The sequence below is a fragment of the Panthera leo genome, chromosome C2 (genome assembly GCF_018350215.1).
Source record: "Panthera leo isolate Ple1 chromosome C2, P.leo_Ple1_pat1.1, whole genome shotgun sequence".
In the NCBI taxonomy this organism is placed as follows: Eukaryota; Metazoa; Chordata; class Mammalia; order Carnivora; family Felidae; genus Panthera; species Panthera leo.
This window is the reverse complement of record NC_056687.1, coordinates 48,596,437-48,622,561: the sequence shown is the minus strand read 5'-3', so window position 1 is coordinate 48,622,561 and position 26,125 is coordinate 48,596,437. Positions and strand designations below refer to the sequence as shown.

The window sequence follows — 26,125 nt, the reverse complement described above, 5'->3', positions numbered from 1 at the left end:
ATTTCTATAGAAAATGTGTTTTAAGGTTATAAGAATAAGTGGGTAGTGAGGAAACAGAGGCAGTTAGTTGGCTTTAAAATAAAAGGGAGAAACAAAAGTGAATTTCTTGTTTAATCTTAATACAAGTTATAAATTTAACTTGTATGCTGAAGGAGCAAAATGTTGAAGGTATAATCAGATGGACTTTTATTCATGTATAGTCCCTCATTCTGTGAAGATCGTTTTCTCTTTCTGGCTGAAATCTTGTTGTGCCCAGGTATTGTCTTTCACTCCTATTTACTCCTCATCAGTCTCATTTCAATTAATAAAATATCAAGAATCAAAAAATAGTCAAAACTACATCAGCCTTTAGTCAGAAGGGTGGGATCTGGTGGGATTTTATTTTTTTCTCTTCTCTATGCTCTTCACCAGCTCCTTTTCCCCAGTCTTAACTTCCTAGTGTCAGCTTTGGATCCCTCTTGGTTTGGAAAACAGTGAAAGAAGAAAAGGAAAAAAAGATTTTTACTTGAGTGGCCCCAATTTATGAGGACCTTGGCTTCTTCTAGCTTTGGTGGATATTTAAAGCTAATGCTCACAGGGTGCTTTGTGGGTCTTCAGGAAACTTGTCCCCACCAAGTACCAGCAACACCTTACATGTAGTTCAGTGATTAATACATTTTCTCCAGCAAGTTACTTAAAATTCCTCCTTCAGACTTCAAACTTTGGGCAGTACAACTTTAGTTTTTTTGTGCTGAGATCCTCCCTTCTCCAGGCAGCCCTCCTGGGCAGGTTCTAACACCTGATCATCTTTAGCCCCGGAGAAGCATGAATACTGGGATTACAGACTATTACAGACTGAACATTGTGTCCCTTCAAAATTTGTATGTTGAAACCCTACCTGCTCAGTATGATGGTATTAGGAGGTGGGGCCTTTGGGAGGTAATTAGTTTAAATGAAGTTATAGGAGTAGATTTCCCATGATGGGATTAGTGCCCTTATAAGTAGAAACACCAGAGAGCTTGCTTCCTCTTCCTCTCTTCACCTGGTGAGGATAAATGTGCCATCTACAAGTGAGGAAGAGTGTTTTCACGAGAACTGGGGCATTCTGGCAACTCAATCTTGGACTTCCCAATTTCCAGAACTGTGAGAAGTTCATGTCCGTTGTTTGAGCCACCCAGTTTATGGCATTTTGTTATCACAGCACAAGCTGACTGAGACAGAGACTGTCCCAAATGCAGCTATCATGCCTCCTCTGTCTTTAGAGCAGGGGCTCTGGTGTCTGACATTTATCTGGGGACTCTACTGTGTGTTCCCAAATGCAAGGGATATATATATATATATATATATATATATATATATATATATATATATATATATATATATATATATCTCAAGTCTTCATGAAGACTCCCTCATGAAATTTGAGGAGAGTTGAGGACCTCTTCTCCAGGTTCGTATACCACCAACAGAAGTTTTCTCACCATTTAGCTTCCCATTCTTTTCTGAAGTCTGACGATGTTTGGTAAGCCAAGGGTTTACAAAACTGGTTCTTTTTTTTACCTCTTTTAGAAGCCTTGCACAACCTGAATATTGCTCAGGTGTGACAATAATGGTTACCTGTCTCCTAGAACTCTCAGCCAAAACAGACATAAGAATACTATTTTAACATCCTGTTGTACAAAAAAAAAAATGTTTGTCCTTTTACTTTGTATTAGGTGTTCCAGTAAGGATAGCCTAGAGAGAAGAGAAGGGCCAGTTAGAACATAGGCTTTGAAGGTCTGAACTAGTTCAGTGTTACCTTACCTGACCTACTTCACCTACCATGATGACATCAAGATTCATCCATATTGTGGCCTGTATCAGAATTTCATTCATTTTTAAGACTGAAAAATATTCAGTTGAATGTATGTACCACATTTTGTTTATTCATTCATCTGTCCATAGACATTTGGGTTGTTTCACATTTTGGCTTTGTGAATAATGCACTATGAACATGGGTGTACTGATTTAGTTCTTGTGTTGTGGACTGAATTGTGTCCCTTCAGATTCATATGTTGAAGCCCTAATTCAAAATGTGATTGTATTTGGAGATAGGGCCTTTAGGAGTAATTAAGGTAAATGAGGTCATAAAGGTGGGGCACTAATCCTACAGGGTCATGGTTTGGTAAAAAGAGGAAGAGAGCCCTCACCCTGTCTTTTGAAGCAGCGAGAAGGTGGCCATTTGCAAACCAGAGAGTTCTCACCAGAAGCTGAACCCCACAGGACCTTGATCTGGGATTTCCAGCCCCAGAACTGTGAGAAAATAGATTTCTTTTACTTTAAGCCACACCATCTATAACATTTTATGGCAACCTGAGCTAAGACATTCAGCTTTCAATTCTTTTAAGTATATACTCAGAAGTGGAATTGCTAGGTCATGTGGTAATTCTATATTTAATTTTTTGAGGAACCTCCATGCTGTTTTCCACAGTGACTGCACCATTTTATATTTCCACCAGCATTGCACAAGTGTTTCAGTTTCCTCACATCTTGCCAACTCTTTTTCTTTCTTTCTTCCCTTCTTCCTTCCTGCCTCCCTCCCTCCTTCTCTCCTGCTTCTTTCTTTTTCTTTCTTCTCTCTCTCTCTCTCTCTTTCTTTCTTTCTTTCCTCCTGTCCTCTCCCCTCCCCTCCCCTCCCATCCTCTCTCTTCTCCTCCCTTCCCCTCCCCTCCCCTTCTCACTCCTCCCCTCCCTACCCCTTCCTTCCTCTCCCTCTCTCTCCTCTCATAAATATCTATCCCAATGCATATGAAGTAATAATTCATTATGGTTTTTACTTTGCATTTCCCTACTGGTTGTTACTGTCAATCTCTTTTCTGTGCTTGTTGGCCATTAATATACCTTGGGAGAGATGTCTAAGTTCTTTGTCGATTTTTAATTGCCTTGAGTTTTTGTTGTTGTTGTTGTTGTTTTTGTTGTTGTTGTCGTTGAGTTGCTCTATGTCATTTTGAAAAGAGTAATATTAAAAAAAATCTTTTTATAAAAAGTTTCCAATTTCCATATAGTATTGATTTTTGGGAATTTGTTTGCTATGCTCAAATTTCATTTTTTTTCTGTTAAAATTTTTTCATTGGGTTTTCATGTTTACTGGGAAATTGGGATTTTCATTTTAGCATCTGTGTTATGAAATACTGATGACTGTACTTTCTGGCATGTGTTCTAATTTAGTTGCTAGCTGGATAAACCACTATGGCAAATTGATCAAACCATATTTTAAAAAGATTACATTTTAGCAGTTAAAATTCATATTTTCTCCCTAATTTTTCAAATTATTTAAATAAGGTTCTCCAAGGTCTTATAACACAGCACATCTGTTTCTTACCAAATTTGATGCGAGAAGAGCAACAAAATTTTGTGACCCTTAACTGAGAAATATCTCATAATCACTTAGAATTGTTTTTGTTTGTTTTCGTCTAAGAGTAGATGACATAATAACTAAATTTATTGCCAAGACCAGATTGTGAATTGACCATAGTTTCCTATGGCTGCTATGACAAGTTATGACAACCTTGGTAGCTTAAAGTAGCACAAATTTATGCTCTTGCAGTACTGGAGACCCAGAAGCCTGAAATCAGGTTCACTGAACTGAAATGAAGGCATTATCAGGACCATACTCCCTCTGGAGGCTATAGGGGAAAATCTGTTTTCTTGCCTTTTCCAGCACCCAGAGCAACATTTCTTGGATTCCTTGTTGTGTCCTCTTCCTCCATCTTCAAAGCCAGAAACATAACATCTTGTTTCTAGTGTAGCAATGCTTTCTTATTCTGAGCGTGTGAAATTTCCTTCTGATTCCCTCATAAGAATTCCTGAGATTTAAAACAGTATAGATGTTCCTCAAAAAATTAAAAATAGAAATACCATATAAGTCAATAATTCCACCACTGGCTATTTATCCAAAGAAAACAAAAACACTAATTTGAAAAGATATACTCACCCCCATGTTTATTGCAGCATAATTTACAATAGCCAACATGTAAGCAGCTTGTGTCCATTGTGAGATGAAGCAGTAAAGAGTTATGGTGTATATCTACAATGGACTGTGACACAGCCATAAAAAAGCGTGAGTACTTGCCATTTGCGACACCATGGGTGGACTCAGAGGGTATTATGCTAAGGGAGATAAGTCAGATTGAGAAGGACAGATACCATATGATTTCACTCATGTGGAAACTAAAGAAACAAACAAAAAGCGGAATTCGACCATAAATACAGAGTACAAACTGCTGGTTGCCAGAGAGAAGGAGGGTGAGAGGATGGGCAAGATGAGCTCAAGCAGGGGTTAGAGAGAGATACAGGCTTCCAGTTACAGAGTGAATAAGTCATGACAGTAAAGGCACAACATAGGGAATATAGTCAATGATGCTGTAACAGCATTGTATGGAGACAGAAGGTAGCTATACTTGTGGTGAGCAAAGCATAAGGTACAGAGGTGTTGAATCATTATGTCATAAACCTGAAACTATTGTTAGCAGCATGTGTCAACCATACTCAAGAAATTTTTTTGAAAAGAGAATACTTGTGATTGCATTTAGGAGACACCTGGATAGTCCAGGCTATTTTTTCCATCTCAAGATCCTTAAGTCAATCATATTTGCAAAGACCCTCTCTGCTTTTCCCCCATATACAGTAACATTCACATGTTTTAGGGATTAGGATGTGGACACCTTTTGAGGGACCATTATCTAGCCTTCCACAACCTTTATAAGGCTCTTGGGAAATTTAAAAAAGAAAGAAAAAGAAGCCATAAACATCATAGATGTCGTGGAATCCTAGTTCTGTAAACAAAGTTTAATTCAAGTTTAATGTAATTCTCCTATTTTAATCATGCTAACTGCCTCACTTTTTCTTTTCCCATTTTATTCTTAACCTCTTGCAGTTTGGCTTCTGCTCCATGCGACTGATAAATGCTTTCAAGTTTATCAGTGACCGTGGAGCCAAATCCTGGTGCATCTCTTTGAATTGTTTAGCATAGATCACTTATTAATAAATGAAACCCTTCTTTCTTCCTTTCATTTTTTTTAAGAGTTTTTTTTTTTTTTTTTTTTTTTTTTTTCAGCGTGAGAGAGAGCTCAAGCAGGAGAGAGAGAGAGAGAATCTTAGGCAGGCTGAGCATGGAGCCTGATGCGGGGCTTGAATTCACGAACCCTGAGATCATAACCTGAGCCAAAATCAAGTGTTGGATGCTTAACCAACTGAGCCACCCAGTCACCTCATGAACCTTCCCTTCTTTAAATGCCAATGACACTTACCTATTAGTTCCTCTTATTCCATCATAATCATTATAACCAGTCCTTCTTGTTTCTTCTTGGTTGTCTTTCATTCTCCTAACCTGTGAAATAGAAATTCTTTGAGGTTCAGTGCATGGCTGTGTTTTTTCCCCTGTAACTCAGAGACTTTATTGTCTTTTGGGTTTAGTTACTTTGTTAACTAGACTTACATATCTCTATCTTTAAATGTGAATTCTAACTATATGCCTGGGACAGCCATCTATTTTCTGCTTTTTTATGGATCATGTGCCCATAGATAACCTGATACCTTCTCCAACCCAGCATTTATAAAAACAAAATTCATCTCTCATTTGTCCCACCAGTTTTTTTTTTTTTTTTTTTTTTTTTGCAATTTCCATAAAGGTCATTGACCCCACCATTATGTTAGAAATTTGGTATCTTACTTTTTACAACTAGGCTTTCTTATAACATTTTGAATGTTAGTGAAAATAGGTTAAAAACATTTTTTTAATAAAAATTTTTAAAGTTCATTTATTTCTTTTGAGAGAGAGTGAGAGAGAGCGAGAATGAGCCAGGGAGAGGCAGAGACAGTGAGAGAATCCCAAGCAAGCTCCACACAGTGAGTGCAGGGCTCGATGTGTGGCTGGAACCCATGAACTGTGAGATCATGACCTGAGCCAAAACCAGGAGTGGGATGTTTAACCGACTAAGCTACCCAGGTGCCTCTTAGTGAAAATAGTTTTTGCTTTTGCTGTTTTTTAGCTCAGTGGTCTAGAGAAATGCTACTCAGAGTGAGTGGTCTGTGGATCAACAGCACGGAAGTCTGTTAGAAATGCAAATTCTAGGTCCTATCCCAGACTTTCTAAATTATGATCTGTATTTTAACTGTGGTTTGGCAAGCAGTTGACAAATGATTCTGATTTGGGGTGGCATTCAATAACCACTGGCCTAGAGTCTAGTCCAGATTGGCATTGCTCCACACGTAGATTATTCCAACAGTTTCTTACTAGGTAAGAATATGTGGAAATTTGCCTGGAGGACATGTTTAAGGTGAATAGTGATCTAGAACTGGTTAATGGACTTCTAGTTTTTCTTTCCTGTTTTGAATGACAGGCTGTGTCAGTGTAATTTTCTTGGTTACCTTTCTTTCTTTGCTTTTTAAATGCTCCCAGTTCTCTAGACCCAGCTCCTTAAATAGTAAATTTTAAAATAGAAGTCTTGCTCCATCTAAGAAAGTTGGTGACAGGAAAGGAAATAGGGAGATGAGGGAGAGAACTGTGATCCAAAACCTAAATTTGGATTGCAAATATGAGCAGAAATTTTACCATCAAAGAACTGCTGAGGTTTCTCACTAATATTCTGGTTTTTTGTTAAGAAAAATAATTTACATAACATTTCTAAGCCTTTTAAGTTCCTCTTATCTTTCTTTATGTAGTTATAATTCATAGTTTATTTGAGACAATCTCCTTTTTCTATTTTTCATCCATTAGCTAAAGCCAAGGCTACTAGGAGGTCCTTTTGTTGGATTATTGGCATTTGGAAAGAATTCGCAAAGAAGTTGGAAAGAAGAATATCCACTTGATATTTGCCCGATTCCTTCTGTATATATTAATTTAATTAAAATTTAGTATTCCATGAACATCTTTTTAAAAATTTTTATTTATTAAAAAAAAATTTTTAAGTGTATTTATTTATTTTTGAGAGAGAGAGAGAGAGAGTAAGAACACGAGCCAGGGAGGGGCACAGAAAGAGAGAGACTGAATCCCAAGCAGGCTCCATGCTGTCAGCTCAGAGCCAGATGTGGGGCTTGAACTCACTAACTATGAGATTATGACCTGAGCCAAAATCAAAAGTCAAATGCTTAACTAACTGAGCCACCCAGGCACATCTTTAAAAAAAACAAAAATTGAATTGAACACTTGTCAGTGTTGAGATATATATGGGAAACAACACAATCATACGTAACAGAAACTCTCTCATGTTGCTCACAGTTTAATACGGGAGACAGACCAGTAAGCAGATAATTAAAATAATAATAATGTAAATGCCCAAGCACCCTCTGCTTTTTGGATGTCACAGAAGTTCTTAATTCTGCTACACACGTATGAGAAGTCCATCAGTGTAAAGACTGTCCTCATTTGTTCTGGAAGAGTAGAATAGTGGCTGCAGGAGCCTTGGTGCTGGGAAAATGGCAGAGTCCAAAGTCTCTGAGATTGTTTTCAGTTACAAATCTTATTGCCTTATTCTACCAGCAAAAACAATTGGAGCAAAGCTCTTAGCAAATCATACCTATTTCATTTCCCTGATTGGAAGTTTGTGTTAGCAATGGGCCCAAGATAGGAGAGTTGAAATGATGTATCCAATCATTCATTCATATGATAATTTAACAGTCTCTGAACCCAGGTAAGATTGTTGAAAGATTTGCTGAAGTGGCCTTACCTCTTTCACCTTTTTAAACTTTTAAAACTTTTTACTAGTGAACTTTCAGGCACCCGGGTGGCTCAGTCAGTTAAGCATCCAACTCCTAATTTTGGCTCAGGTCATGATCTCACAGTTTGTGGGATCAAGCCCTGCATCAGGTTCTGTGCTGAAGCCTGGAAACGGCTTGGGATTCCCTCCTTCCCTCTCTTTCTGCCCCGCCCCTGTTTGCTCTCTCTCTGTCTCTCTTTCTCAAAATAAATAAATAAACATTTAAAAAATAAGTTAAACTTGGGAACTTTTCTAGAGATTAAAAAAACATATTTATTTATTTTTGAGGGGGTGGGCAGTGGGGCAGAGAGAAAGGGGGAAAGAGATCCCAAGCAGGCTCTGCATCATCAGTGAGGGGTTCGAACTCATGAACCCTGAGATCACGACCTGAGCTGAAATCAAGAGTTGGAGGCTTAACTGACTGAGCCACCCAGGTGCCCCTGGAGATTTGATGAATTAGATTGTTGATTCATTCTTTTTCAGAGAAGAAGCAGATCAGGTAATAAAACAAAATTATTTACTCAGAGGTTCTATCCCTTAATGAATAAAACTATTGATTTCATATTATCCATTTAACAACCAATAAGACTTTTGTAGTTTGCCATCCATAAGGTATAAAACCATTGAGAATAATAAAGAAATTGAATACCCATGATCTAAAGAGAGTACAAAATGTTCTTTAAATACTTCAAAACAGATATCTTCTTCCTTCCTTCCTTCCTTCCTCCCTCCCTCCCTCCCTCCCTCCCTCCCTCCCTCCTTTTAGAGTGGAGGAGCAAGGATTATACTTTATAAATTTCTGAGCATTAGTTTAAACTTAAAACTTTCTTAGACATTTATAGGAAGATATGGTATGGAACGAAGTGATCTTACATTTTGGTGCTGATACACTTCAGTGATAGGAATGAGACCACACTTAAAAAAATTATTTCATGCTTCTGCATGTTGCTCTCCAGTTTTCCCAACACCATTTGCTGAAAAGACTGTCTTGTTTTCATTGGATATTCTCTCCTGCCTTGTCAAAGATTAGTTGCCCATATATATAGTCGTGGGTCAATTTCCAGGTTTTCTATTCTCTTCCATTGATCTAGGTATTCTGTTCCATTGATTTAGGTATCTGTTTTTGTGCCAGTACCATACTGTCTTGATGACTGTATGTAATATAGCTTGAAGTCTAGAATCATGATACTGCCAGCTTTTCTTTTCTTTTCAGGATTGCTTTGGCTATTCTGGATCTTTTGTGGTTCCATACAAATTTTAGGATTGTTTGTTCTAGCTCTGTGAAAAATGCTGGTGGTATTTTGATAGGAATTGTATTACTGGGCCCTTTCTTACATCATACACAAAAATAAATTCCAAGTAGATGAAAGACCTAAATGTGAGACAGGAAACCATCAAAATCCTAGAGGAGAACACAGGCAGCAGCCTCTTTGACCTCAGCCAGAAGTGAGGAAAACAAAAGCAAAAATAAACTATTAGGACTTCATCAAGATAAAAAACTTTTGCATAGTGAAGGAAGCAATCAACAAAATGAAAAGGCAGTCAATGGAATGGGAGAAGATATTTGCAAATGACATATCTGATAAAGGGTTAGTATACAAAATCTATAAAGAACTTACCAAACTCAACACCCAAAAAACAAATAATCCAGTGAAGTACGGGACATAAGACATGAACAGGCACTTTTCCAAAGAAGACATCCAGATGGCTAACAGACACATGAAAAGATGCTCAACATCATTCATCATCAGAGAAATATAAATCAAAACCAGGATGAGATACCACCTCACACTTGTCAGAATGGCTAAAATTAACAACACAGGAAACAACAGATGTTGGCAAGGATGTGGAGAAAGGGGAACCCTCTTGCACTGTTGGTGGGAATGCAAACTGGTGCAGCCACTCTGGAAAATAGTATGGAGGTTCCTCAAAAAGTTAAAGATAGAACTACCTTTGACCCAGCAATTGTACTACTAGATATTTTACCTAAAACATACAAAAACACTGATTGAAAGGGATGCATGCACACGGATGTTTATAGCAACATTATCAGTAATAGCCAAACTATGCAAAAAGCCCAAGTGTCCATTGACTGATGAATGGATAAAGAAGAGGTGGAATATAAATACAATGGACTATTACTCCTCCATCAAAAAGAATGAAATCTTGCCATTTACAATGATGTGGTTGGAAGTAGAGTGTTATTATGGTTTGCAAAGTAAGTCAGGCAGAGAAAGACAAATACTATATGATGAAGGAAACCTTAAGAGACTCTTAATGATAGAGAACAAACTGATGGTTGATGGAGGGAGGTGGGCAGGGGATGCACTAAATGAGTGATGGATGTTAAGGAGGGCACTTGTTATGATGAGCACTAGGCATTATATGAAGGTGATGAATTACTAAATTCTATCTAAATCCTGAAACCCATATTACACTATATATTGACTAATTAGAACTTAAATAGAAATTTGAAAAGAAAAAAATAAAAATAAAAAATAAAAAATTATCTCAGGCACATATGCTAGTAGAATCATCTTTCAAGTGTATCTCCCATTAATTTAGTAACTGTATTTATAAATGAATCACCACATTCTGAAATGACTGTTCGTATACAGAGCACAATCCTAGGTATGTTATACATGATTGGAAAATAGTCTTTCCCTTAAGTTTATAATGTTCTTGAGGAATCACAACTGAAGTGCAAAACTGTGGAGAACATATATTGCTGCTTGAAAGTGGAAACAATAAAGAATCACTCTACTAAATAAGCAGAAAAATGGGCAATGTTATCCTCAGTTGTGAAGACTTGGGAATAAAGTCCTTTGCTGGTTTGCTCTGTTGAATGTCTACTAGCTCTGAACAGGTTGGGAGAGTTCCAGACTGATGTTTACATGAAGTTGTGTTTATATGACATTTAGGAACCACTGGCATGTATCTCTTTGAAATTTATTGTAAGCAGCGCAAATCAAATCAAATCTTATCCTAAGTTATGGCAGCTTTCTACTTCTGCTGGGACATTTTAAAAGCCCCACTTGCCTGTCTTAATATAGAACCTCTAGAAATCAGAGGGTGGTAAGTAGAATTATAGAACATCTTAGGATATTGTTTCAACTCTATTTAATCTCATCCTCACCACTATTTTATATCAATGATTTGTCTGGTTGTATCCTCTTAGAATTTTTTAAAGTACATTAATCTTCAGAAAAACATTAGTTTCTGCGAATATAGTGTTTTACAACCTCTCTTAACCTTTGTCTTGTTGTGATAAATCTTATGTCCTTCTTTAATGTTACTTGAAATTTTAAAACAAAATATTGTGGCAGACACTGTTAATAATACCCAAATATTCTCGTACTTTGTGGCATTTCCCACTCTCCTCTGCATTTAGATTGGGGCGTGTGACTATTTTAGGCACCCCCCGTAAGTGTATATGTAGGTAAAAAAGATGGTTTCTGGGCCAGAGCAGTTAAGGACCAAGTGTTTCCACCATCTCTTTTTCTCTTTTATCAATGTAGCTGGAAGAGAAGAAATCCAAGATGGTGGAGTTGGAACATTGAAGAGCTTGGGCCCCTGGGTCACTGCTTGGCCAGCTGATTTGTACTGAATTGACACGAGTGAAAAACAAACCATTGTAGTTAAGCTTCTGAGATATCAGATTTATTTGTTATTGAGGCATAACTGGGAATTACTTAAATAATGCATGAAATATGAATCAGTGAAATGGGATAAAAGGCCACTCTCCACGTGCCTATTTTACAACCACTGAATAGGATTTGGATTTAAATTAGTGAGTCTGAGTGGCATTTGAGGAGTGCTTCCAAAGAATGAAGAATTTTCTGCCTGTGATGAAGATTTAAACTGCCTAAGGAATCCTTTCTTCACTAATTTTTTAAATAAAGTTTATTTATTTGTTTTGAGATTGAGAGATAGAGAGAGGGTGGGGGAGGGGCAGAGAAAGGGAGAGACAGAATCCCAAGCAGGCTCAGTGTTGTCAGTGCAAAGCCTGTTGCAGGCTCAAATCACAAACTGTGGGATTATGAACTGAGCTGAGATCAAGAGTCAGATGCTTAACTGACTGAACCATCCAAGCCCCCCTCTCCACTAACTTTTTTAAATATATTGGGGTTCCAGAATATTGATACCAAAAACTTTTGTAACTAAAAAATAATTTTAAGTATTGCTTAAATAATGAAAGTTATTTTTTCCAAAGATTTACTTTTTATACATTTTTTTCTAATTATGAAATCAGCATATGCTCATTGTGGGAGAGAGTTTAATATGCAAAACAAATAGAAAATGCCCCAAGTCCCTCATAATCTTATACACCAAGATTTAAACACTAATATTGCTGGATAATGTTTCCTTCCAATCTTTTTACTTTATGTAAGTACATGTTCTTATTTTGAAGACTTGCAATATTATATTGTTTCCTCTTGATATTTCATTTAACTATACCACAAGCTCTTTTCCATGTTATTTAAATTTTCCTTGGGGCGCCTGGGTGGCGCAGTCGGTTAAGCGTCCGACTTCAGCCAGGTCACGATCTCGCGGTCCGTGAGTTCGAGCCCCGCGTCAGGCTCTGGGCTGATGGCTCGGAGCCTGGAGCCTGTTTCCGATTCTGTGTCTCCCTCTCTCTCTGCCCCTCCCCCGTTCATGCTCTGTCTCTCTCTGTCCCAAAAATAAATAAAAAAAAAAAAAAAAAAAAAAAAAAAAAAAGTTGAAAAAAAAAAATTTTCCTTGTAAATATTGTTTTAGGCTTTTTTTTTTTTTTTTTTTTACATTTTAACTAGGGCTTCCTTAAAATAGATTAGCTTTTGTTTAAGACAATAACTTTGTGTGAATTTTCAATCTATTTATTTGTTGGATTAGTCTTGATAACCACATTGAACTTGTGAGAATACATGTATGGAATTAAGAATCTGTGTGTGTGTGTGTGTGTGTGTGTGTGTGTGTTTACATACACACACACATACATACACTAAAGGGATTTGATAATTCTAGCTATATCCACTTAAAAATTTTTTTTAATGTTTATTTATTTTTGAGAGAGAGAGCGAGAGAGCAGGGAGGAGCAGAGAGAGAGGGAGACACAGAATCTGAACGAAGCAGGCTCCAGGCTCTGAGCTGTCAGCACAGATTCCAACACGGGGCTCAAACTCACAAACTGCGAGATCATGACCTGAACCAAAGTCAGATGAGCCGACTTTGCCACCGACTGAGCCACCCATTTGCCCCTAGCTACAACCACTTTTAAAAAGTTGACTTTTATTTTAGAAACAGAGTAACATGAAGAGCAGCACAGGGTTCTGATTTCAACTGAAGACGTATTTACTGAGCACCAACGTACCAAAGTACTGTGAGTTGCTATAGATAAGAAGATGATCAGTCCTGCCCTAAGAAAGCATATGCTCTAGATTAATTCTTAAAACAATGGGTTCCTGCCTGCATGTCTGTTGGACTTGAGGAAGTACCAGGTACTAACAACACTTGGATAAATTACACAAGATGCACTTATCCGGGTGAAGTTAGTACAGTTAGGCTGCTTAGCAGAGATTCACAACATTTGCCAAAGAAGACACAAATCTGACACTGTGACAGGAGGCACAGTGCACACGCAGTTGCAGATGGTAATGTTTGAGTGTGTGAAGATCCACTGTACTATCTGGGAGCATTACTCTCCCCTTCGTGTTACAGCCTAGTTTATAATGTTGAATTAGGCTACAGACCATCTCATCTGGGCAAGGTCAGCTTCATGTGTGTGTGGCCAGTGCAGCTGCATAGCACCCATACTCCAAAGGGAACTCTGCGCTTGGGGTTTAATGCTGTTATTGCCATCTTAAAATTCTTAATAATTTGTGTTTGAATTTGTGTTTTATGAGTAAAGTGTGATGGCAGAATGAAACTTACGTGGGGGGTTTGGAGCTTTCACTCATGAGAGATCCCACTTGCCACCACCTCCCTTCCTCTCTCTGCCTCTCCATGTGGGGTTCTCAGCCACTTGCTCCCCTACCCCATTCAGCAATTACTGTTGCCCTTCCCCCCTGGTAGGGGCCTGGGCATGGGGAAAGTCAGTTTTATGCACTTGTGTTCCATCCAGTCACAGACAGGACCTAGACACCAGTGACACCCAACAAGTATCTTTTTGTCCAAGGGAGGATAACATCAAATAGCAAAATAACAACAACAAAGAACCACCATGACAACTGAGAGGTCAAATGAGAGAATGCAGAAGGAAGGGAAAGTTTTTATCCCTCCTTCAGCCCCAGGCTAGAATGGCCTGGCCTAAAATACTTGCCTGAATTCTATGAAGGAGAGCCGGAACAAGAGCCAGTAAAATTACCTACATGTCTCTGAATGTCATACAAACAGACCCTTGGTCAACTCTTTGGTATTGTCTAAGGGCATTAACAGGCCCTTAGTCTAGGATCTATCTGAAATTATCTAAAATTATTTCATATGACAAATCCAGTATTCATATTATTACTATTCTGTTTATCTGAACTTAATATATTCATGAGGATTGTAACATTTCAGGCTTGTGAACAATCTTTATGAACATAGATGTATAAGAAAACAGTAACATATTTAAGCTAAAAATTGTGGAAAATCAGGTGTGAATCAGCATGAGGGATGGACTTATGAGCCATATACTTTTTTTAAAACAAAATGTGCTGTTTATTCATTTATTCATTCATTCAGCAAATATTTACTGAGTACTGTATATGTAAGAATATAGAATACAGTTAGAATCTGGATATAGGATGGTAAGCAGAAACAATGTGGCCCACGACTTCATGAAGCTCACAGACTAATGGCCAGGAATGGCATTCATAAAAGAACTACATGATTGAATGTGCAATTACAAACTGAGATAAATGCTGTGAAAGAAAGGAACACATAAGAGAAGAACCTAACCTAGGCTTGGAAGTCAAGAAATGATGTTCTGTGAAGATAGTGGTTGAGAAAAGCTGAAGGATCAGTAGGTGACTGGGTAAACAGGGCTGGGGGTGGGAGTGAGGAGAGCATGACCTATTTGAAGAATTCGAATGTCAGTTGATAGAATTAAGTCAGTGAGAGAGAGGAGAGTTGTGTGAGGTGAGCCTGAGGAGTAGGCAGCGGCCAGGCCGTCATGCAAGGGCTGGTAGATCATGCTAAGAAATTTGATCTTCAGCCTATGAACAATGAGAAGACATTGAGGGTGTTTAAGAGAGGTTGATAGAATTAAGGTTGTGTGCAAGGTCAGATTTATGGTTTATAAAAGATAACTCTGCAATAAGGGAAAACAGTTTGGAAGGAGTTCTAGGTGAATGTAGAAAGTCCTGTTAGGAAGCTGGTGCCATAGTTCAGGTAACAGGCAGCCTGGACTAGTGGGTGATAGCGGAGACAAAGAGTTATATGCATTCAAGAGACATTTAGAGAGAAAAATCAATGATGAGTTGAATATAGGCGGTGTCAAAGACAATTTCAAGTTTTTTTGGCTCATATACTTTGATTGTGAGTCTCTTCATTGAGGTAGGAACCAAAGAAAATCAGGTCCACAGGTAAATATCATGAGATCAGTTGAGATCCTCCAGGTGTTCAAGTGTAGGTGTTGAGGAGATATTTGTATATATCGGTGAGCTTTTACAGTATTGGGCTTAAAGATGGGTAATTGGAACCTGGTAGATAATTATGTTCCTGTGTGGGGGACAGAAAGAGACCTTTATCTTGAAAACAAGGGAAAAAATGTGTTTCAAAAATGAAGGACTAATTCAAGGTATCAAATGTAGCCTAACATGAAATAGAAAGAGCTCCGAAACATCACAGTCTTGATTAGCAAGAGCTGCTTGGACAGAGTGATGGAATGGAAGCAAATCAGAAGAGTTGGAAGAAAATGAAACCGCTTTAAGCATCTCTGAATTATGTGTGACCATTATAGAGAGAAAAGCTGGAGGGGGATGTGCATGGTAGAGTTTTAAACTGAAGAAGCTTAGATGGATGAAACATAGCGGTTTTGATACTATCACTGAGAAACAAAGCTATATGTGTTTATAATTTATTAGAAGGCCCTTGGGTTTCCTTTTCAAATGCACCTTTCCTTCAAACTTTAGATTGTAACTTGAGACCTTTCCAATAGTAAGCCTTCTTTTAATACTAACTCCATGACACTTGTAATAGCATGCCATCTCTCTGGAGATCCCAAGGTGAAAGCTGCACAGAGTTTCATTTACAAATAAGCAAACTGTGAATGTTGCCAAATTGTTTCATAGCAATGCTGCCTGATGTAATTCCCAAAGGTTACGTTGCTGGGTTTGATGAAAAATTGGCTTTAAGCTTTTTGTGATTGCATGTACTCTTTCTCCCAAATGATATGTTTTTGGATCAGGTCACAATGGGTGAGTGAGATTTAGAATAGAGTTGGCAGAACATTTTTTTTTTTTTTTTTTTTTTGCATGCGTTAGGCAGTAAAAATCGTAAATAGCAGTATTTTTTCCAACTATGTTAGGAAAGAGGCAGTTAAAAATAGTGAGGAAAGCTATGGATCAGCTTTCAATTTCCATGTGCCTATTTTGAGTATCACCTTTGAATGTCACAGGTGCATCTGTACTTTGTTCTCTTTTAAATCTAATTGATGAAGCCTGTGTTTATAATTGTGGTGAATTTTCTCATTCCTTGGACCCCATTACACTTTGATATTTTTCTCCTTCCTGTTGCTACACTTTCTCTACAGGTGCTCTAAGTTTAACTGGGACGCTCCTAAATTTTTTTTCTTTTTTTTGTTTTCCTTTTCCAACTTCTGTAGCTATCAGTTCAACTCTCACATTTACGTAAATGCCTCTCAAGTTTGTATTTTACCACCGATTACTTTCACTTAACTGCATTATATTCTTTTTTTAACAGCATAATAGTTTTATTGGTCACATTAAAATACGTTAACTTAGAAGGACCACACAGATAAATGGTCCTAAGTACTATTCATTTACCCAATATATTGGTAATACATGCATATTTTTATACCTGATTTCTTTAAAGAATGCATAACAAATCAGTTTTATCAACTGATATCCCAGAAACAAATTCAACAGTAGGATTCCATGGCTGGTGTTCCATTTGCTCAAGTTTCTTTCCTTTATGCTACCTTGGAATGTGTTGTTTAACACAATCAGGCTGCAGTGCCCATTTATCTTTCCTTTAGCCAGATTCCTCTGTTAAACATATTGTACATGATCTGACAAGCAGTATAATCTCACACCTCAGCTTTCTCAATGCCTGTTTATGTCTTAGAAGAGTGCTCTAGATTTCTTTAGGTTGAGCCTCCTTTTTTTTTCTTTCTAGTTTATTCCAGTTAGTTAACATATAGTATAATAGGGGTTTCAGGAGTAGAATTTAGTGATTTATCACTTACATATAACACCCAGTGCTCATCACAAGTGCCCTCCTTAATATGCATCATCCATTAAATACATATCCCCCTCCCCCCTTAGCAACCCTGAGTTTTTTCTCTATAGTTAAGAATTTGTTTTATTGTTTGCCTCTCTCTCTTTTTTCCTATATTCCTCTTAAATTCATCAGTTTTGTTTCTTAAGTTCCACACATGAGTGAAATAATATGCTATTTGTCTTTCTCTACTAGTGTCTATTAGTGTCTTTCTGACACTATTAGAGTGTCATAATACACTCTAGCTCCATCTGCATCATTGCAAATGGCAAGATTTCATTTTTTTTTGATGGCTGAGTGATATTCGTGTGTGTGTGTGTGTGTGTGTGTGTGTGTGTGTGTGTATCTTTATATCACATCCTCTTTATCCATTCATCAGTCAATGGACATTTGGGCTCTCTCCATAGTTTAGCTATTGTTGATAATGCTGTTATAAATGTTCGGGTGCGTGTGTTCCTTCAAATCAGTATTTTTGTATCTTTTGGGTAAATACCTAGTAGTGCAATTGCAATGGGTAGAAGACATGAATAGACACTTTTCCAAAAAAAGACATCCAGATGGCTAATCAACACATAAAAAGATGCTCAATATCTGTCATACCAGGAAATACAACTGAAAATCACGATGAGATACTACCTCACACTTGTCAGAATGGCTAAGATTAACAACACGGGCAACAACAGATGTTGGCGAGGATGTGGAGAAAAGGGAACCCTCTTTGCAAACTGGTGTAGCCATTCAGGAAAACAGTATGGAGGTTTATCAAGAAGTTAACAATAGAGCTACCCAATAATCCAGTAACTGTGTTATATTTTTACTGTATTTCCCAGTGTCCTTATCTTCTTCCCTCAGGCCAGTTACCAATTTCCTATCTTGGCTTTTTGTTTCTCTGAGATCACTTTCCCAATTATTTGGGTTCAACCAAGGTCAGCCTTCATTCCTTTTTCCTTTGCTACCAATCCAATGAGTTGTAAAGTTCCTAATTAACTCATTTTAAATAAACCAATTCAAGTACGTGGCATCAGAGCAGTAGAGAACAACTTCTGAAAAACAGTGTTTTCTGCTTTTCCCTTCCCTACCTGCACTTCCACTCTCAGAGGAAATACACTCTAACTTTTTTGTCTTCCTAGTGGTCACTTCAAAAGTTGTAGATAATGTACTTAAACTTGTATTTATTTATTTGTTGACCTGGCTACTTCATGTCTATTGACTCCCAATATAAAAGATGAATCTTTTGATTCTTTATTCCTCCTTTTCTTCTGATGTGCTGATATTTATATTTGTAACTTTAATTCTGTTATTTTTAACTTGTGTTTCTTTAGCCTTTGTAAATATCTTTTTCTTGTCCTTCAATTCTTGGTATTATTTCTTGATCTCCTCTTTATAAGATGAGAACTTTCCCTTCCTTCTGTCTTTATTATAGTCTTCAGTTGCCTTTGATCTGCAACCACTTCTAACTCTTCTGTGTTTGGTTATCTCCAAAAGTTTATATTCAATAAATATTGCCTACATTATTATAGCTTTATTTTATATATATATTCAAAGCTTGACCCTCACTGCACTTCTTTCTCTCTAGATTCAATGTCATTATCTCCAGGCCCTGGAAATCCATGTGCTTTGTTTCCAGGGCTACAAAACTCTCTCTCTGTTTTTTGTTTGTTACGGAAAATGATTATTGAGTAATTAAAATAGTACATAGATTTTTGTATTTTAAGGCTTGTTTTTTTAGAGCAGCTTTAGAGTCACAGCAAAATTGAAAGGAAAAGAACAAGATTTTCCATATATTCCCTACCCCAACACATATGTATCCTTCCCTATTATCAAAGTCCTCCACTAGAGTAGTGCATTTGCATTATTTTACATTCCTTCCAGCAAAGTATGAGGGTTCTGATTTCTTCACATCTCACCAATACTTGTTATTGTCTCTTTTTTTCAGTTAGAGCCGTCCTACTGGGTGTAAAGTAATATGTTACTGTGGTTTTGATTAAGATTTCTGTAATGACCAGTGACAGTGAACATTTTTTTATGAGCTTATTGAACATTTTTATATCTTTGGAGAAGTATCTATTCAGATTCTTTGTCCATTTTTTTAATGAGTTGTCTAATTTTGAGTTTTGAGAGTTTTAAAAAATATATTCTGGATATTAAACTCTTATCAGATATGTGATATTTTCATCTGTGGGTTGTCTTTTCACTTTCTTGATAGTGTTTTTGAAGAACAAAATTGTCTAATTTTAATGAAGTCCAATTTATCCATTTTTTCCATTGTTTTTATGCTTTTGGTGTCATATCTCTGAAACCACTGTCTAATCCAAGGCCACAGAAATTATCTATTTTTGTATAAGAGTTTTATAGTTTTATCACTTAATTTTAGGCCTTTGATTCATTTTTATTAATTTGTGCATATTGTGTGAGAAACATATTCAACTTCATTCTTTTGTATAGGGCCTCTAATTGTCACATTGGATGAGCTCTGAGATAGTCAAGTAAAGACATGAGTGGGGTCTTACAAAGAATGGCCAGAGAGGTCAAATAATGGCAATTCTTGGCTTCCAAGCTACTGGTTTTTACCATGATCATAGGGTGCTGCTACAGAGCCTCAGGCTGGGAGATGAGAGTAGGGCAGCTTAAAATACCACAAAACTCACTGTACTTACTGAGATCCAGTTATCTGTCTTGAACAAATGCTCCCTGGATTACTGTAAGCCTTCGGTTAATTTCCACAGTTCCAAAAGGTTGGTTCTGGCAAGATTTACCAGTGCTCTCATTGCTTTTATGGAGAAGAGTTTTTCAAATGATCTTACTTGACATTTTCACTGATAATACTCTTGCACTATTATTATTTTTTTAAATCACATTCTATTTTCTAATGTCTCAGTCATATTTAACTGTTTTATTAAGTCACTCCACCCCCACCTAGATCAGAACCTGTGTGCTCCTTATCCAATTTTTTGACATTCTCCCTGGGTCTACAGCATGAATTTATCCTAGGTTTCTGGGTTAGATTCACTGTTTTCTATATAGAGTGGCTTGTTTTATCTTACTTTGTTCCTCATTTTTCTGAAAAACATTTTCAGGAAATTTCCTGAGAAAATGACATGGGACAAAAGAATAGGTATGTATTCTTGCATTTGTGAAATGTCTTGTTCTTGTCTTTACTTTTTTAAAATTGAAGAATAATTGACATACAATATTGTATTAGTTTCAGGTGTACAATATAGTGATCATAGTGACTCACTATTTATATATATTATGAAACGATCCCTACAATAAGGCTACTTACCCGTCTGTCACCATACAGATTGTTATGATATTATTGATTATATTTCCTATGCTGTACTTTACCTTGTGTCTTATTTATTTTATAACTGGAAGATCATGTTTCTTAATCCCCTTTACCTATTTCACTCATCCTTCCATTCCCTCCCCCGTGGCAATCACCTGTTTATTTTTCCTCTTAATGAGTCTATTTTTATTTTTAGAACCCACATATAAATGAAATCATATGGTATTTTTCTTTGACTTATTTACTTTGCATAATACCCTCTAGGTCCATCCATGTTATCACAAATGGCAAGATTTCATTCTTTTCTATGGCTGAGTAACATTTCAGTGTGTGTGTGTGTGTGTGTGTGTGTGTGTGTGTGTGTGTGTATCTATCACACCCTTTTTATCCATTCATCTATTGATGGACAATAAAGTAGCTTCCATATCTTGGCTATTATAAGTAATTCTGTGATGAACATAGGAATGCATATGACTTTTTGAATTAGGGTTTTCATTTTCTATGGATACTTAGAAGTAGAATTACTAGATTGTATGGTAGTTCCATTTTTAACTTTTTGAGGACACTTCATGCTGTTTTCCTTAGTGGCTGTACCAGTTTACATTCCCACCAACAGTGCATGAGGATTCCTTCTTCTCCAAATCCTTGTCAACATTTATTTCTTGTTTTTTTTTTTTTAATTTTTTTTAAATTTTTTTATTATAGCCACTCTAACATGGGTGAGGTGGATACCTTATTGTGGTTTTGATTTGCATTTCTCTGATACTTAATGATGTTGAGCATTTTTTTCATGTGCCTGTTGGCCATCTGTATGTCTTCTTTGGAAAAATGACTATTAAGATCGTCTGCCCATTTTTTGATTGGATTGTTTGGGGTTTTTGTCACTATTGAGTTGTGTACATTCTTTAAATATTTGGGGATTAGCCTCTTATCAGATACTTGATTTACAAATATTTTCTCCCATTCAGTAGGTCATCTTTTCATTGTGTTGTTTCCCTCACCATGCAAAAGCATTTTAGTTGGATGTAGTCCCATTTGTATATTTTGCTTTTATTGTCTTTGCCTGAGGAGAGAGATCCTAAAACATATTGCTAAAATCAATGTCAAAGAGCTACTGCCAAATTTTCTCCTAGGAATTTTATGGTTTCAGATCCCACATTTAAGTCTTTAATCCATTTTGAATTTATTTTTGTGTATGGTGTAAGAAAATTGTCCAGTTTCATTCTTTTGCATGTAGCTGTCCAGTTCTCTCAACACTATTAAAGAGACTGTCTTTTCCTCATGTGTAGTCTTGCCTCCTTTGTTATAGATTAACCATACTATAATTGACCTATAATTATAGGTCACTATAATGTGACCCTATAATTGTGGGTTCATTTCTGGGCTCTCTATCCTGTTCTATTGATCTATGTGTCTGTTTTTGTGCCAGTACCATATTGTTTTGTAGTATATCTTAAAATGTGGATTTGATACCTTTAGCTTTGTTCTTTCTCAAGATTGCATTGGCTATTTGAGGTCTTTTGTGGTTCCATACAAATTTTAAGATTAGTTCTGTGAAACATACTATTGGTATTTTGATAGAGATTGCATTGAATTTTTAGACTGCTTTGGGTAGTATGGACATATTAACAATATTAATTTTTCCAATCCATAAGCACAGTATCTTTCCATTTATTTGTGTCTTCAATTTCTTTCATCACTGTCATATGGTTTTCAGAATACAAATCTTTTAACTCCTTGGTTAACTTTATTCCTAGGTATTTTATTCTTTTTGATGTAATTGTAAGTAGAATTCTTTTCTTAACTACTCTCTGATGGTTAATCATTAGTGTACAGAAACACAACAAGTTTCTGTGTATTAATTTTGTATCTTGTAACTTTACTGAATTCCATTAGTTCTAATAGTTTCTTGTGTTTTTTTGTTTTGTTTTGTTTTGTTTTTTATTTTTTTTGGTGGAGTCTTTAGTTTTTGTTTGTTTGTTTGCCTTTCACTCTTGATTGATGGTTTGGCTAGGTACTGACTTTTATTTATTTATTTACTTATTTTTAAATTTTTTTTTAAAATTTATTTTGAAAGAGAGAGAGAGAGAGAGAATGTGTGCAGGAGAGGGGCAGAGAGAGAAGGAGGGAGAGAATCCCAAGAAAACCCAACGTGGGGTTTGATCCTATGACCATGTAATCATAACCTGAGCAGAGATCAAGAGTCAGACACTTAACTGACTGAACCACCCAGGTACCTACTGTTGACTTTTAGGTTTCAAACTTTCCCTCAGAGTTTTTTGAGGGCATTGATCCTCTGTGTTCTCTCTATTATCTATCACCACAATAATGTTACATAGCAAAGTACCTTAAATGTGGTAGCTTAAACCATTTATTATTGCTTCCAATTCTGTGAGTTGTCTGGGCACTCCTTTGGGTCTCAGACGAGTCTGTGTTCAGCTGAGAGCAGTTAAGGGGCTGCTGATTTTAACGGGAATCACATATATTTGGAAATTGGTTAGCTGTAGGCTAGCCTAGGATGACTTCATATGCGATGACTCAGCTGTTTTCCATGTTGCTTTCTTATTCTCCCAGCAGGCTAGCCTGAATATGTTCTCATGATAGTGGCAGAGATCCCAGAGAAAGACTGGAAGTACACAAGCTCCTTTTCAGATCTCTTTTACTAACACTCACTGGTCAAAGCAAGTCATGTGGCTGAACTCATAGTCAGATGAGAGAGGACAATAAACTTATAAGACAAAGGGTTCTTTACAGGAAAATCATTATTTGGGGCCTTTAATACACCTAATTTACCACAGTGTTTTAGCATGTAATGTTGCCGATGAGAAGTCTGGTGCTAATCTAATTCTTACTCTTTTGTTTTTGTTTTGGATTTATTCTTTATCCTTGACCTAAAATTTCAAAATTTCTTTCCTAAAAATTGAGTATATATTTTTAGGAAATAATTTTAATGTATAGTTGTTCCATCTTTCAGTCTGAGGATTTGTCCTTAAACCCTGAAATTATCCCCTTTGATAATTTTTTTTCTTGCCATTTATTTTCTTTTTACTCTTTGAGGTTCTTGTTAATTGAATCTCCTGGATCAGTTCTCCATTTTTCTTATCTTTAATATAGTCTATGTCTTTGTCTTATTATTCTAGGAGACTACTAAATTGTTTTCCAGTCATTTTATTAAACATTTATTTTATTTGGCTATTAAAGAAATCCCTAGGGGTGCCTGGGTGGCTCAGTTGGTTAAGCATCCTACTAAGGCTCAGGTTATCATCTTCCAGTTCATGGGTTTGAGCCCCACATCTGGCTCTCTGCTCTCACTGCAGAGCCTGCTTTGGATCTTCTGTCTCTCTGCCTCTCCCTCTTTCTCTCTCTCAAAAATAAATGAACATTAAAAAAATTCCTAAAAGCTCTTTATTATTCTCTTTCTTTTTCATTGCTTTCTCTTTTAGCATTATGGATGTAATTTCTTTTTTTTTTTTCCCTACATTACCCCCCCTTTTTTTTTTATATTTATTTTTTTAATATATGAAATTTACTGTCAAATTGGTTTCCATACAACACCCAGTGCTCATCCCAAAAGGTGCCCTCCTCAATACCCATCACCCACCCTACTCTCCCTCCCACCCCCCATCAACCCTCAGTTTGTTCTCAGTTTTTAACAGTCTCTTATGCTTTGGCTCTCTCCCACTCTAACCTCTTTTTTTTTTTTTTTCCTTCCCCTCCCCCATGGGTTTCTGTTACGTTTCTCAGGATCCACATAAGAGTGAAACCATATGGTATCTGTCTTTCTCTGTATGGCTTATTTCACTTAGCATCACACTCTCCGGTTCCATCCACGTTGCTACAAAAGGCCATATTTCATTTTTTCTCATTGCCACGTAGTATTCCATTGTGTATATAAACCACAATTTCTTTATCCATTCATCAGTTGATGGACATTTAGGCTCTTTCCATAATTTGGCTATTGTTGAGAGTGCTGCTATAAACATTGGGGTACAAGTGCCCCTATGCATCAGTACTCCTGTATCCCTTGGATAAATTCCTAGCAGTGCTATTGCTGGGTCATAGCGTAGGTCTATTTTTAATTTTCTGAGGAACCTCCACACTGCTTAATTTCTAACTCTAGTAAATTATAAATTTTCTTTTGTCTCTTAGTTTTTCTTCTATACCTTGCTATTTGTTTTTGTTTTGTTTTGTTTTGTTTTTTTACCAAAGTCTTTTGTTATTTTTTCTTTTTTTTGGAAGGAAGAGATCTTTGTCTTCTGTAATGTTGGTTCTCTTCAAACATATACACATGGCAGTCCTTGGTTGTTCATTTATACTTATGATTAAAGTATAAGATAACTGGCATGTGCCTTCTTTATTATTTTATGAATAGTTTTATTTTCTAGTTGAATGCCTTTCGTGAATTGAAATCCTTACCAAGACTCTATGGAGTAATTTTCCTGAACAGCCTTGCTTTAACATCAGAGGATAGGGTAAGAATAGTGCTATAGGTTGGAATAGCTCCTACCCAAGCACATAGTAAACTTTTTATCATCTCTAATGCACATTTGGACACTTTACTGTTTGTATAATTAAGTTTTCTTTCTCTTAAAGCTCTAACTTGATTACAGGGTAGGAACTCTATTATATACATACTTTACCTCACAAAATCCTGCTTTGCACAAGATGGTTGCTTCATAACATTGATTAGCCTGTTTTCAGAAGACTTCATTGTTTGAGCAAGCATCCTTTTTCTGCTAGAAAATGTTACTGATCTTAGTTGGTTAATAATAAAAAAGCTCACTTCCTGTTTGCTCTATTTTCCTTCATAAGATCCACCATTTAGACACTTCTCATTCCAATAACTAAATTTATTTTGTAATTTCATCGTTTCCTGAGATTTCCCATCCAGCCATAGATATTTATAGGAATATCTAGGAAAATCTTTGAAGTCAAGTAGGAGATGAAGTGTATGAACATCTACTGAAATTCCCATTATTTTTAACTGTGCTTAGCTTACTGATGTATTGGATTTCCTTTTAACTAGACATGGGATTTGAGAAAGCAAAAATCAAAATTTATTGATTAAAAAATTAAGTTTGATTCTTAAACTATATGTAGCCATGAAAATCTTAAAATCAATGTATTCTAAGTTGTTTCTCTTTTTCATAAGTTTTATTTTGGAAAATTTCAATAATACACACATGTAGAGTATTATCATTAACTTCTATGTCCATCATCCAGAATTATCAACCATTCCCAATTATATTCCATCTATCCTCTGCCACCATTTTTCTTCTGGACTGTTATTTGTTCGTTTGTTTGTTTGTTTATAGAGAGCCTGAGTGGGGGAAGGGCAGAGGGAGAGGAAGAGAAAGAATCCTAAGCAGGCTCCTCACCCAGTGTGGAGCCCGAGGTGGGGCTCAGTCTAATGGCCCTGAGATTGTGACTTGAGCTGAAATCAAAAGTCTGATGCCAACCAACTGAGCCACACAGGCATCCTTCTTCTGGAGTATTTTAAAGCAAATTGTAGTCATCATTTCATTTCACATGTATTTTTTTTTTCATTATCATTCTGCCATTATCAAGCTTAAAAAAATTAAAACCCCTTAATTTCATCTAATAGTATGTACTTTAATTTTCCTGGCATCTCAAAAATGTCTTTTTTGACTTTTTAGAATTAGGATTCAAAAATGACACATTCATTGCATTTGGTTATGTAAGT

The 26,125-nt window shown here is 36.5% G+C and overlaps 1 protein-coding gene across 1 annotated transcript in view; it reads left to right on the top strand.

Annotated features, from left to right (window-relative positions):
* IMPG2 (interphotoreceptor matrix proteoglycan 2) overlaps positions 1–26,125 on the top strand; it is a 246,442-nt gene that overhangs the window by 200,215 nt on the left and 20,102 nt on the right. The window lies entirely within an intron of this gene.